General features: G+C 39.0%; 1 pseudogene; it reads left to right on the top strand.

Moving 5' to 3' along the window:
* The first annotated feature begins 14,697 nt into the window (after nt 1–14,697).
* On the top strand, nt 14,698–15,413 carry LOC112608423 (annotated as a pseudogene).
* The last annotated feature ends 689 nt before the right edge of the window (nt 15,414–16,102 follow it).

Raw genomic sequence — 16,102 nt, forward strand, 5'->3', positions numbered from 1 at the left:
TCAAAAAGTGGGCAAAGGATATGAACAGACATTTCTCAAAAGAAGACGTGCATACAGCCAACAGACACATGAAAAAATGCTTATCATCACTGGCCATCAGAGAAATGCAAATCAAAAGCACAATGAGATACCATCTCACACCAGTTAGAATGGCGATCATTAAAAAGTCCGGAAACAACAGGTGCTGGAGAGGATGTGGCAAAATAGGAACACTTTTACACTGTTGGTGGGATTGTAAACTAGTTCAACCATTATGGAAAACAGTATGGCGATTCCTCAAGGATCTAGAACTAGAAGTACCATATGACCCAGCCATCCCATTACTGGGTATATACCCAAAGGATTATAAATCATGCTGCTATAAAGACACATGCACACATATGTTTATTGCGGCACTATTCACAATAGCAAAGACTTGGAATCAACCCAAATGTTCATCAGTGAGTGACACTGGATTAAGAAAATGTGGCACGTATACACCATGGAATACTATGCAGCCACAAAAAACGATGAGTTTGTGTCCTTTGTAGGGACATGGATGCAGCTGGAAACCATCATTCTCAGCAAACTATCGCAAGAACAGAAAACCAAACACCGCATGTTCTCACTCATAGGTGGGAACTGAACAATGAGATCACTTGGACTCAAGAAGGGGAACATCATACACCGAGGCTTATCATGGGGAGGGGGGAAGGGGGAGGGATTGCATTGGGAGTTATACCTGATGTAAATGACGACGTGATGGGTGCTGATGAGTTGATGGGTGCAGCACGCCAACATGGCACAGGTATACATATGTAACAAACCTGCACGTTATGCACATGTACCCTAGAACTTAAAGTATAATAATAAAAAAATAAATAATAAGTAAATTAAAAAATAAAATAAATAAATAACCAAATATATCATCTTATATATTTGAAAGTTTGTATTTAGCAAATAATTTTGTGAGGTAGAGTTTACTGGTAGCATATTTAAAGTTAGGAAATTCAGGAATACATAGTAATAAACAGCAGCACTTGTGAGCAAAACACACTTCTGACCACAGATTTATAACTATTCCTAGCCCTGACCAGAATATCTAGCATTGTCTGTTCTTACCACATAAAACCTCAAGCCAGAATAAGAATTCTTGTTTTGCCTTGTTTTTGTTTTTCCTGAAAGGTCAGACTCCTCTCCCTTATTGATTGTAAACTTCTTGAAAGGAGAACACATCTCTATTTTGATCACTTCTGGTGCCAACTAGGTACTCAGTAAGAAGTTATTCAAAAACCTGTTCTAGTTATTTTTTTTAAGTATACATTGGGCTTCCTTTCTTATACTCTCTGATATTCAGCCTCATCTGCATGAGTTATTTATCCTATCAGATGTGCAGCTAGACATCTGTCTCTCTGTAAAGACCAATTGTCATAGAGTGGACAGGATGGATAATCAGTCTATGTCTAGAGCCCATCCAGACCACACTGGTACTGGAGTAGTGGGAGAGGTACTTCCGGCCAAGGCTGTTTAGCTTTAAACTCTATTCACTTGGTGCATGAAGGAGAAACAGTGCTTTCAGTGTATCTAGCAGATGGAAACTTCACAGGCATTGATAGCTTTGAGGAAAAAAAGAAAAACAACAACAAGAAAAAAAAAAACAGAGTTCCATAGAAACATAATGCAATTGTTAGTTCTCATGGCCTCTATTTCTCTTTCAAAGATTAAAGAAGTATTTAGTCATCCATTTTCATATGCTACCTCACGCAGTAAACCTTATTATGTGTCTTTCATGTATCCCTATTTCTTTGAGAGAGGTAAGAATAACAACTACCTTTCCACATCCTTTCAGTGTCATCCCAACAGATTACAAAAGGAAATGTCTATCCATTGAAAAGATGCAGATGGTTTTTAATTAATTATAAATTTAACTTTGAAACAAGTACAATCTGATCATTATAACAGTTTTTCCATTCATAAAATGTTATTCATTGTATACTGTCCTTTCAAATGGTTTGTTTTGCTTTGCTTTTCATAACCACACAAATCGCAGAAGGTCAACAGAGACCCATAAGATGGCTAAGAAAGCCAAGCAATAAATAAGAAATACATGAGCCAGGCATGGTGGCTCACCACTGTAATCCCAGCACTTTGAGAGGCTGAGACGGGTGGAACATCTGAGGTCAGGAGTTCAAGACCAGCCTGGCCAACCATGGCTAACAAGGCGAAACCCCGTCTCTACTAAAAATACAAAAATTAGCTGGGTGTGTGGCGGGCACCTGTAATCCCAGCTACTTGGGAGGCTGTGGGAAGAGAATCGCTTGAACCTGGGTGGTGGAAGTTGCAGTGAGCCAAGATCGCACCACTGCACTCTAGCCTGAGTGTTGCAGTGAGCCAAGATCGCATCACTGCACTCTAGCCCGGGTGACAGCAAGACTGCGTCTCACACAACACAAACCGGGAAAAAAAAAAAGAAAGAAAGAAAGAAAGAAAGAAAGAAAGAAAGAAAGAAAGAAAGAAAGAAAGAAATACATGGATTAACACAACTTTTAAAGTTGTAAGTGAAAGACCTGTGGCAGACGTTTCATCAATATAGAAGGTAACTAATATTTGATGAGTACATATTTCATGCCAAATAACTGGAGCTACAGGCTAGCATATGCTATTTTATTTGAACCTTGTAATTCAGACTCATATTGGCATCTCTCCACTGAATCTGTTCAGGAGCCTTTACGTCAATGCCCACCAAACTGTAGATACTACAATTATTCCTGGCCATGGATTATGAACAGCAAAATAAAGTTGCAAACATTTGAAAAAATTAGATGTTTTCCTCAATATAAATAAAAGGGTCACCTCAAAAGTGGGACTTCTGGTTGCTTTGTAATTTGTCAAGTTATCCAGGCTGAACTACTTTCCCAGAATCCCCTTTCCTCTATATTTTAGGTTAGGATTTTTCCACAAAAGACATAATCGTTTGAGATCTGGAGAGCAGAAGAGAAGCAGTGACCATTTGGGGTTTTATGCTCTGACAGTCTGGGCAAATACTTCAGTAGGTTACACATGTTCTCAGTCATCTGCCAGTTTACCTTCTTGGTGTAAGGTAGCAACCAAACCTGCAACTGTTCTACCTTTTCCTGGGTCCTCCTTCAACTTCTCCCCCTTTTGGGGCTGGTATGTGTTTAGCTCTGAGATAAAAGTCACCAGCTTCTCCTGCAGGACCCCACTGGTTGGAGACGATGAGAACCAACCTGGATTTCAGATCACTCTAATGGATTTCATCTCATGCTCAAAGATTTCAGCTTGTCCTTGCTCTTCTCAATTTACATTTATTTTATCATGTGACAATGACCTTATAGAAACTGTTTAACCAGTCCTATAATGGGGCAGAGTCAAATCCCTATAACAAATACATCCCTGTAGTTCTGCTTCTATAATTGAACCCTACCTGATATATAATTTGTCACCAAGAGAGATTCTAGAGAAGTAATATCTCTAAGGGTGGGTTTTCTGGACTGGTTTGGGGTTATCTGGCTTGTTCTGATCTGATTAGATTGAAAGGTTCTAATCACTGCCCTTTCCAGTGGTTAAAGAGACATTAGTAATTCATGTCATTCAGTTGTGAAAGTGTTATGCAAATTATCACCTGCAAATATGTGTAATCAAATGCCTGTAGAAAACAAGGCTCTGAGTGACTAAGTATATGATGTCAGAGAATATTTTAGTCAAATTAGGCATACGATGGGGTTGGTTGGTTTCTTCTAACTATACAGGAAATGTGTGTGTTGGGGGGAAGATAATCCCAAAATGAAAATATCCCAGCTAAGGTCACTGTAACAGACCTGAAGTTGTCTATGCCTACCTTAAACAAAACAAAACAAAACAAAACAAAACAAAAACCTTATCTTCTGTGACCATGGGGTTGGGACTTCCAAAAGCTAAGCCCAAAGTCTAATATTGCAGGGGGCTGAATTACAATGTAAATTGAATCCCCAACTCCCAGGAGGTCTCTATTATTAAAATTTGGGCATTAACTGGGAAGGAATAAGACTTTGAAATTTGCAGTGGGGCATATGGGCATATTTCAATAAAGCTGGGGATTTTGAACCCCTAAATTTGTGGAGGCTTCTTTACAGTAGAAGCAACTCCCTTTCTAGAGAAATTGTAATGGTCTGCAAAAGACTGCTGATTCTACTCAGGAACTACCCTCACCACCTCTCCTTGCTTCTAAATGTGTAAATATACAAGTCTCAGGAGCCTCCAAGAATGAGAAACAAAGTATGACACATGAGCAGGTAAAATGCACAAAAAATCATTGATTTTGCCAACAATGATGTCATTCACCTGGAAGTTAAACCTGTCACCTGGCTGCTCTGGCTTTATTGTGCCAGTTAATCAACAAGCAAAGAATAGAGTAACTGTATTGGCTGGAGTGATTGATTCTGACCATCTAGGAGAAATTGAGTTGTTATACAATGAGTGTAAGAAGGAATATGCTTGGAATGCAGGAGGACCCCTCAGAAATTCTTAGTATTCCCATGTCCGTGACTAAAGTCAAAAAAAGTTGCAAGAACCTAGTTCAGGTAGAACTGCTGTGGTCCAGATCTTTCAGGAATCAAGGTCTGGATCACCCAACTACACAGGAAATCACAACAAATTGAGGTGATTTCTCAATTTGGAATTTGGAATGGGTAGTGAAAGATGGTAGTTATAAATACCATATCTGACCACATAAACACTCACAAAGATGAGGACTATAATAGTTAAAAATATTCTTTTATTTTGATATGAATATGTACGTATATGTGTGTATGCACAATATTTTTGTTTTCTTTCCTTTTTCCATTACCCTTCCATGAAACAGAAGATAGAGCTCCTTGTTTAAGTTATAGGATATCAAAGGGAGAATGAAAATCAGCTATAAGAAATGAACATCACCCCCAAACTATACGAGAAAAGTTATATCCTCTTTGGGGGAAATTTACTAAATATTAATATTCAAATTTACTAATATTAAAATATTAATATTAATACCATAGTTATTTTGATTCTTAGTACCTAATTCTGTAGCATAGAGATAATTCTAGCTATTTAAGAACTCAATGTGAAAAAGCAAATCATAAACATAAAATTTACTGCACATAGTAAGTGCTCAATAGTGGTAGCTATCATTAATACAAATATGGCTGGGCATGGTGGCTCATGCCTCTAATTCCAGCACTTTGGAAGGCCAAGGCAGAAAGATCACCTGAGGTCAGGAGTTTGAGACCAGCATGGCCAACATGGTGAAACTCTGTCTTTACTAAAAATACAAAAATTAGCCAGGTATGGTGGCATGCATCTGTAGTCCCAGCTACTCAGAAAGCTGAGCCAGGAGAATCGCTTGAACCCAGGAGACGAAGGTTGCAGTGAGCCAAGATTATGCCACTGCACTCCAGCCTGGGTGACAAGAGTGAAACTGTCTCATAAAAACAAAAACAAATAATAAACATTAGCGTTTGTTTAATAATTAGTGTTTCTGAATGGTTTTTAACCATGCATTTACTTTTTGACATCCATGAAAACTGTATGGCATAGGTAAGCATTGTTATTAACATTATTATTGCTGTTGTTATTGTTTCCATTTTACAGTCACATAAAAATATATTCAAGTGCTTACATGATATGTGGCCAAGGGTAGTTTGATTTTCAAAGAAGGAGGCAGAACTTTTTAATTCAAACTCATGTGGAATATTCTGCCTACATTAAATGCAAATTCCTTGTTTATTCTGATGCCAGAAAATGTTGAAAGCAGAAACAAATGTGTTGATTCTCTCTCCTCCAACTGCCTTGCATTCTAACGCTTTCTGCTTTGATGGGTTGTTCCCAATCATATTTGATATAGCTGCACAACATCTTTTTTACGTCAAGGCTTTGCTTCAAACACTCCATTGCCAGTTTGACTTGTCAAAAGTTGGAGGGAACACGTTTTAAGCATTCAGCAAGCATTCTTCTGAAAAGAAAACCACTATTTCTAATGAGCATTTGAGAGTGCAGTGGATTGCAGAAACTGTTTTCTAAGATCTGTCACAAATGATTTAGTTTTATTAGTTTTAATGGCCCTCAGCTATAGGCATGGAATATAAGTGAAAATTAAGATACTTTTTATGAGATGAAAATAGATTTCAATCACAGGGTGAGTTTTCCTCCCCATCTCTTTCTATTTACTTATTTAATTACATTAATTAAGTAATATTTTTGGCAGTTGATTCTGGTTAAAAGAAAACCACTGTGAGAGATGAGAACACAGGGGTCTTCTTTCACGAGAACAAAGGTTTCCTTGTGTTGGGAGCCTTTCTGTTAATTGTATATAAACTGGTTGATTTGCCAAGCTCATAGGCAGGATGGCAGAGAAAGGGGCTAATGTGTTAAAATGGAATTTTTTTCCTGGGTAGGTACAAGGAATGAATATTTTTGTTCATAACTAAAGGTTTGTCTTCTGTGCTAGCAAACACAGAAACAACCATGAAACCCCTATATTTAATGCCTCTGCTTGTTGCTTCTGTTTTTCTATACTGTAGCTTTTCTTGAATAATTTTATTTCTCCCTTTCTTTTCTATCACGCATCAGTCGCTGAAAATTATGGTAATCTAAACAGGTGTATATATTTTATTTTTCATAAACAATATGAGTGTATTTCTTAAATGTGGAGTGGTTTTGGCTGCTCATTCTCATTGCTCGTATGTGTATGCCTGGTGGTGTATGGCAGTGGATGACGAATGTGAGATTTTCTGTTGTAATAGCTCTACTCTAGTATTTCTCCATCCTTGGCCTCCATAGTAGGCCAAGGCAACTATGTGGTTTGAAAGAGAGCCAACAAAAGTCTGCATCAGGAATCCTGGAGTTTGTGCTGTCTCTGCCATTAATTCACTGCCTTTACAACCTTGGGTAAGCCATATACATTTCTTGTGTCAAATTTTCCTCATTTGCAAAGTATAGGTCTTTGGAAAGAGCAAGTTTACACATCTGAAATAAACAAACAAAAAGGACAAAATCATTGTCTTCATGGAGATTATAATCATGGTAGAGGAATAAAAATAAGCCAGAAATATAACTGAAAATTAAACTGTAACATACAATGTTAGAAGGTAATAGTTATTATATTATTAGGTTGGTGCAAAAGTATTTGCTATTAAAAGTACTGGCAAAAACCACAATTACTTTTGTACCAACCTAATAGTTTCCTAGGGTTGCTGCTACAAACCACAGGGTGAGTGGTTTAAACAACAGAAATTTATGTTCTTACAATGTTAAAAGCTAGAAGTCTGAAATCAAAGTGTCAGCAGGGTTCTCGAGTTTCTCCTGAGGCCTCTCTCCTTGGCTTGTATGCCATTCACCTTCTCCTGGTGTCCTCTGGCATCTTCTTTCTGCACCTTGCTGGGCCCTAATCTTGTCTTCACATAAAGACACTGGTCATATTGGATTAAGTCCTACTCTAATGACCTAATTTTAACCTAATTACTTCTTTAAAGACTCTATCTCCAAATACAATCACATTCTGAGGTACTATGGATTAGGACTTTAACGTGTGAATTTTGGGGAGCACAATTCACTCTATAATAATAATTATTCAAAAGTCTATAATTACATTTGGGAGTGCAGGGGCATAATTCAGTATTAATGGGATATTGAGGATAGGCTTGACAGAGATGGTAACATCTGCACAAGTTGTGAAGGAGCACCACGAGTGGACATTGCAGATATCCTGGAAGAGTGTGATTCACTAGAAGGAATAGTCAACAGAAAGGCCCTGAAGTTGGAATGACCGGAGATGCCCAAGGGTCAGTGTCTATAAGAGAGAACAGTGATATGGCCAGGGCCATAGCAGTGGCATTGCATTTTTGAGGGCCTTATGGGTGATGAAAAAGACTGGGCTTTTACTCAGAGTATTGGAGAGCCACTACAAGAACTGAGCAGACATATGATCTGATCAGAACCACGTTTTCACATGTGCACTCAGCCTGCTGCATTGGGAATAGATGGTAGGCCAGTGTTTCTCAACCTGGATGACATTGACATCTGGGGTCAGAAAATTCTTTGTTGAAGGAGCCCGTTTTGTGCATTGTAGGCTGTTTAACAGCATCCCTGCTATCTACCCACTAGATGCCTACAGCCTCCTGCCTGCCAGTTGTAACAACCAAAAGTGTCTCAAAAAATTATCAAGTGTGTGCTGGGGAAGGATTAATGACTCCAAGTTGAGAACCACTGTTGTAGGTGGAGCAGAAGAAAAGCTAAAATATCATCGTGGAAGCCCTTGTAATAATCTTGGCTATAAATAATAGCTTGAATCATCATGGCAGCATTCTAGATATTTTGAAGGTAGAGTCAACCGATTTTAGAGGTTGCCAATGAACTGGATGAGAGGTATGAAAAAAGATTCAAAATGACACTGCGTTTTATGCTCTGTGCAACAAGAAGAATGTATTTACCTCTTACTCAAACAGGGAAGACTGAGTGGAGCAGGTTTAGAATAAACACATACTCTTCATACAAAGTAACAGGAGGTAAGGTTAAACACATCTACACATATACTAATGTGTATAGAAGTGTGTGAGTTTGTGAAAATGTCTTCTAATTTCTATTTTTTCCTAAGAATTAGTGAGCAGAATCATTATCATCTGAGAGTAAGGATAGAACAGAATGTGTTAGATAATAAAAGCAAAGGTATAGAATAGAATTACAGAGGAGTGTAGGTTCTTATATGATGTATTATCAATATAATTCTGAAGACATTGACTGCAACGCCTCCCTAATAAGTATTGAGTGTTACTTTTAATGATGTCTCTTTATGAATTCCTCTGAATATTTTTCAAACAAAGTCAGAGTCAGTATGCTTTTGGATCTGTCTACTTGCTATTGTTCTGAGCCAAACAAACAATTTTTGCAACGGCCAAAACAATCTCCATTCCTCCAGAAATACATTATTTGCTTTCTTATGAGGAAATGATAGTAAAATTAAGATAAAAAGCAGTGTTTTAGGCTATTCTCTTAACTTCATGCATGCTCATAATTAGGAACCATCTCTAAAAAGTAAGTCATCTACTTTGAAGAATTATGTTGGTTTCCGAAGATCTATCTTGCATTAGAGACAGGACTAACTGCACTTGAGTCCAAATTCTGTCAGTGCCCACTTCAATTCCCCATGGAACTCCCATTACTGTTTATTAGAAAATATTATTTACTCCATACAATGCTTCTGAAAATGCTCCCTGATTCTAATGTGACTCTGCCATCAGAATACGATCCTTTAAGCACAGAAAATCACACAAGTTTACTGAAGTTTGGGCTGAAATCAGTCCCCTGGTCTGAGAGATCTCACCTGATGACCATGCTCTCTCTTGTTAGCAATTCCACCTGACACTAGTTGTTTCCTGCTCTGCAGCTACACCAAGCTCTTTCCCACCTTAGTGCTTCTGAACAGTATGATGATTTTAAACATTCACTTTTTCAAAAACTCTTACACAGCCATTTCTTTGACAATGCCAGAAACTGTCAAATGTGCATTACAAATATTAAATTAACCTTCATAACAAAGTTAGTTATTATTATCCCCATTGTATAGATGAGGAAACTAGGACATCTCAGAATTAAGTAACTTCCCCAGTGTGACACAGTGTAGCAGACATTATTGATATACACCAATATTCCCTCTGGTGTCCCACATTCCAGCTATCAGCACTGGAATCTCTTTTTCTTAGAGTTTTCCCTGGTTATAGGAGCTTCACCCAAGCACAGAGCAGACCATGACATCTGAGAATAAAGCTTTCTACTATCTAACCATACTCAACAATGCTGCATTGCGTCACTGCCCAGATTCCTTGCTCTTTAGGTGGCATAACTTTGAGGTAGGCATTCTATACTTGTTGCTAGAGTTTCCCAGTAGGATCAAGACTTTGCTTCCTAACATTGGTAACTCATTTAAGAACCTTGCAATTATTGACTGTCTTCACTTCACTGTCTCGCTTCCCTATTTCTCTAATTGTCTCTCTGGTGATACTTTCCAAATAAATTACTTACACTCAAGTCCTTATTTCAGTGTCTACTTAACTGGGAACTCAAACTAAAACACAGCCATGAAGTTGCAGAGTCAGGATTTTATTAAGTGGATATAGCTAAAGGGCCTGCATTAGTCCGTTCTCACACTGCTAATAAAGACATACCCAAGATTGAGTAATTTATAAATGAAAGAGGTTTCATTGACTCACAGTTCCACATGGCTGGGGAGGATTCACGATCATGGCAGAAGGTGAACAATGAGCAAAGTCACGTCTTACATGGTGCAGGCAAGAGAACTTGTGCGATAGAACTCCCATTTATAAATCCATCAGGTCTCCTGAGAGTTATTCATTACCACGAGAACAGTATGGGAGAAACTGCCCCTGTGATTCAATTATCTCCACCTGGCCCTGCCCTTGACAGGTGGGGATTATTACAATTCAAGGTGCGGTTTGAGTGGAGACACAGCTGAACCACATCAGGGTTTAATGCTCTTAACCAATACACCTGCCTCTTTAGAAGCAAATGGATGAGTACCCTACTCCGTTTTTCAGGAAATTATATCTTTGTAAAAACTGCAATCCTGGCTTTGAAAGGCTACAACTTTAATCTTTTGAGTCCTCAACATTTTATGAACAAGATCTGGCTATGAAATGAACAGACACTTCCCAAAAGAAGACGTACATGAAGCCAACAAACACATAAAAAAAAAAAAAGCTCAACATCACTGATCATCACAGAAATGCAAATCAAAACTACAATGAGATGTCATCTCACACCAGTCAGAATGGCTATTATTAAAAAGTCAAAAAATAGCAGATGCTGGCAAGACTGTGGAGAAAAAAAGGAATGCTTTTACACTGTTGGTAAGAGTATAAATTAGTTCAATCATTATGGAATACAGTGTGTCAATTCCTCAAAGACCTAAAGACAGAAATACCATTCGACCCAGCAATCTCATTACTGGGGATATACCCAAAGGAGTATAAATCAATCTATTTTAAGGACACATGCACAGATATGTTCATTGCTGCATTATTCACAACAGTAAAGACATGGAATCAACCTAAATGCCCATCAATGATAGACTGGATAAAGAAAACGTGGGACATATACACCATGGAATATCATGTCCTTTGTAGGGAAATGGATGGACCTGGAGGCCGTTATCCTTAGCAAACTAACCCAGGAACAGAAAAGCAAATATTTCATGTTCTCACTTATAAGTAGGAGCTAAATGATGAGAATGCACGGACACATGGTGGGGAAACAACATACACTGGGGACTGTCAGAAGGCAGATGGTGGGAGGTGGAAGAGGATTAGGAAGAATGGCTACAGGATGCTGTGCTTAATAATTGTGTGATAAAATGATCTGTGCAGCAAACCACCATGGCACACATTTACCTATGTAAAAAACCTGCACATCCTGCACATATACCTTAAACTTAAAATAAAAGATACAAATAAAATAAATTTAAAAAGGAAAGCTGCACATCCTCCTAGGAAAATATACCTCTCCAAATATTCACTCAGTTATGGACAGGGAGCACAACGTTCAAAAGACTCACCTCTACCCTCCTTGGTGGAGCTAGAGCAAGAGGAACAAAAGACAAAAAAAGATACTACCAAGAGAACATAACCAGAATCGAGTCAAGTAATTCCACTCTTTGATCAAAAATCTTTTCAGAATATCTGGCTGGCAGGATTTTATTATTGCTATGGCTGACTACTGTGTGTTTTCTATTCCTCTTTCTTGAAAGGTGATTTTTATCATGGTCTTTCTGTCCTTGTTTCACAATTGTATGTCCATTCCATATGTGTGTGTGTGGTGGTGATGAGGAGGGACAGACTACCTGCCAATTACTTCATGAATTCCTAGTCATTAAGAGTCATATAGTTTTTTTTCTTTTTCTTTTTTGAGATGGAGTCTTGCTCTGTTACCCAGGCTAGAGTACAGTGGCATGATCTCAACACACTGCAACCTCCACCTCCCAGGTTTAAGTGATTCTCTTGCCTCAGCTTCCCAAGTAGCTGGGGCTACAGGCGTGCACCACCATGCCTAGCTAATTTTTGTATTTTTACTAGAGATGGGGTTTTGCCATGTTGGCCAGGCTGGTCTCGAACTCCTGACTTCAGATAATCTGCCTGACTCGGCCTCCCAAAGTGCTGGGATTACAGGCATGAGCCACTGCGCTGATCTTCACGAGTCATATCTTGATTAGACAGAAAGGAATGCATGTAATCAGGGTATCTTTGCTTGTTTTGAGACAGAGTGTTGCTCTATTGCTCAGGCTGGGGGGTGGGTGGCACAACAATAGCTCACTGCAGCCTCAAACTCCTGGGCTCGAGCGATTTTCCCACCTCAGCCTCCTGAGTAGCTGGGAGTACAGGTGGGTTCTATTACAAATAAGTAGTTTTCTTTCTTTTTTTCTTTTTTTTTTTTTTTTTTTAGACACAGAGTCCAGGCTGGTCTCAAAATCCTGGCCTCCAGTGATCCTCCTGTGTCAGCCTCCCAAAGCTCTGGGATTACAGGCATGAACCACTACACCCAGCCTCATCAGAATATCTTTGAGTTTAGCATGAATATAACGAGGGAGAGTATTTGTTGCAGGTATTTGTTGGCTAAAAGAATAGACTCTCAGAAGACAGCTTACTGTCTATCCAAATTCCATGCTTTCTTTTCATTGCATGGAATTCAAGTAAGATGTGGCTATCCAATCAGAGACTATGTTATCCAGTTCCCAATGCATCCAGGTTAGCCAAATGATGAGTTATTGCCAATAAAATGTGAACAGAAGTGATACGTGTAGTTTTGGCCTAGGAATTTAAGAAGAAAATGTGCTTTTTGATAGCTTTAATTTTTTGGAATTAGAAAATTCTGAGGCCTGAAGGGAGGGTTGAGCCAAAAAATAGAAGGAGCCTGGATTCTTTAACACATGGAAGAAAGGTAAGCAAGAAAAACTGTATTTACTATTGTGTAAAACTATTACACAAGACAGAAATGCATTTCTGGCCCGGCATGATGGCTCATGCCTGTAATCCCAGCACTTTGGGAGGCCAAGGTGGGCGGATCACGAGGTCAAGAGATCGAGACCATCTGGCCAACATGGTGAAACTCCCTCTACTAAAAATACAAAAATTAGCTGGGCGTGGTGGCGCATGCCTGTAGTCCCAGCTACTCAGGAGGCTGAGGATCTCTTGAATCCGAGAGGTGGAGGTTGCAGTGAGCTGAGATCGCGCCACTGCTCTCCAGCCTGGCAAGAGAGTGAGACTCCATCTAAAAAACAGTAAAACAAAAACACACACAAAAAATGCGTTTCTATTTTACTAAGTGTGATGGTTAGTACTGAGTGTCAATTTGATTGGATTGAAGGATGCAAAGTATTGATCCTGGGTGTGTCTGTGAAGGTGGTGGCAAAGGAGATTAACATTTGAGTCAGTGGGAAAGGCAGAACCACCCTTAATCTGGGTGGGTACCATCTAAATCAGCTGCCAGAGAATATAAAGCAGGCAGAAAAACGTGAAAAGGTAGACTGGCTAGGCCTCCCAGACCACATGTTTCTCCAGTGCTGGATGCTTCCTGCCCTCGAACATCAGAATTCAAGTTTTCAGCTTTGAGACTCAGACTGGCTTCCTTGCTCCTCAGCTTGCAGAGGGCCTATTGTGGAACCTCATGATTGTGTGAGTTTAATACTCCTTAATAAACTATGATATACATATACACATATATATACATATATCTGTCCTATTAGTTCTGTCCCTCTAGAAAGCCCTAATACACTAAGCCACTAATATTTTAGCACTTGTTAGTTATAGCCTCTAGGATTACTCTAATACAAAAATCATCACACAGTTGACTATTTTGTAAAGCTCTGTGCCTAAATGTCATCTCCTTATAGAAGCCTTCACCAAAAACTCAACTTATTTTACATCTTCTGTCTCACTCTAACTCAGTACCTCTTTTATTAGTAACTCAGGACTTTCTATTACCTGCTTTTTAAATAAGTTTTTTGGGTATATCTATATATAGCCTCTCTCTACCACCAGCAGCATATAAGCTCTATGTTGGCTGGAACTTTTTCCAATGGACTTACTGTTGTAGTCCCCAGTACCCAGAATAGTTTATGAAACATAGGATGTGTTCAATAAATATTGCTTGAGAGAATAATTACTTATAATCCTTTGTCTCTATATTCCAGATATACTCCCAAAGAAAATTGAGTTGGGTACTATTTGTGTTAAAAAATATTATTTCTGCTTTCCTTTCCATACCTGCATTGTCCATTTGTTTTCTTATTTTCTATCCAAGCCCTATTCCCTCAACATCTTCATTATGCAGGTATTGGTGAAAATCAACTTTGATAATCACTAGCAGTACTCCATTAGTCATGGGAAATCTGAGAACCATTGAAGTGAAGATTTACTGTATCACGTCTACAAATCACTGAGCACTTTATATGCACTATTTTATTTCAGTACGTCCTACTGTGTATGTGCATTGTAGGTATAAATACCTCCATTTACAAATAACAAAAAATGAGGTTCAGCGTTTATGTACCATGCATTAGTTCACACAGATATGAAACATTAGAGTAGGATTCAAGTCAAGTTCTGGATGCAAACCCGCTGCTCTAAAAGCACATCATGCTTTTCCACCCGCTCGCCAGTTCCACTGAATGCTGCTCTGGCTGCACCGTGCTCCCTTGGAGCTTCCACTCCTGCTAAGCTAGTGCCGCCGTAGTCTCCCTTCAGTCACCATCATGATTATCTACCGCGACCTCATCAGCCACGATGAGATATTCTCCTACATCTACAAGATCCGTGAGATTGCGAACGGGCAGTGCTGGGAGGTGGTGGGGAAAATGGTCAGTAGGATAGAAGGTATCATTGATGACTCGCTCATTGGTGGGAATGTCTCCGCTGAGGGCCCCGAGGGCGAAGGTACCAAAAGCACAGTAATCACTGCTGTCGATATTGTCATGAACCATCACCTGCAGGAAACAAGTTTCATAAAAGAAGCCTACAAGAAGTACATCAAAGATTACATGAAATCAATCAAAGGCAAACTTGAAAAACAGAGACCAGAAAGAGTAAAACTTTTTATGACAGGGGCTGCAGAACAAATCAAGCACATCCCTGTTAATTTCAAAAACTACCAGTTCTGTATTGGTGAAAACATGAATTCAGATGGCATGGTTGCTCTACTGGACTACCGTGAGGATGGTGTGACCCCACATATGATTTTCTTTAGGGATGGTTTGGAAATGGAAAAATATTAACAAATTTGACAATTAGTTTGGATCTATCACCTGTCATAATAACTGGCTTCTAATTGTCATCCACACAACACCAAGACTTAAGACAAATGGGACTGATGCCATCTTGAGCTCTTCATTTATTTTGACCATAATTCATTCAGAGTGGAGGCATTGTTTTTAAGAAAAACATGTTGGCTGGGGGCAGTGACTCACACCTGTAATCCCAACACTTTGGGAGATCGAGGCAGGTGGATCACAAGGTCAAGAGATGGAGACCATCCTGGCCAACATGGTGAAACCGCATCTCTACTAAAAATACAAAAATTAGCGCAAATCTGTAGTCCCAGCTACTCGGAAAGCTGAGGCAGGAGAATTGCTTGAACCCAGGAGGCGAAGGTTTCAGTGAGCCGAGATAGAACTCCAGCCTGACAACAGAGTGAGACTCCGTCTCAAAAAAGAAGAAAGAAAAACAAGTCATGTAGGTTGTCTAAAAGTAAAATGCATTTTAACCCAGTTGAGAGAATGCCTTTTAGTTTAATACATATTTAAACTAAATTCATCCTGTAGTGTTCCTGGAGAAGCTAGTGCCTGGTTGTAAGCTACTACTAGAAAGAATAAGACTCTTCAATTAACTTCTACAGTGGAAACTACTTCTGGGACTGGAATATACAGAAGAATCAAAGGTTTTGATTGTGAGTTGCAATAAAGGGAAAGACCATGTTCATAGCAGTGCCAACACCTGAAGTGGAGCTTTACACATTTAATCACTGACAATGGAATTAGTTAACTGGAAGAGATTACCAAGAGAATAAAAGGAGACTAATTCAGTTG

This window comes from Theropithecus gelada, chromosome 15 (genome assembly GCF_003255815.1).
Source record: "Theropithecus gelada isolate Dixy chromosome 15, Tgel_1.0, whole genome shotgun sequence".
Taxonomy (NCBI): domain Eukaryota; kingdom Metazoa; phylum Chordata; class Mammalia; order Primates; family Cercopithecidae; genus Theropithecus; species Theropithecus gelada.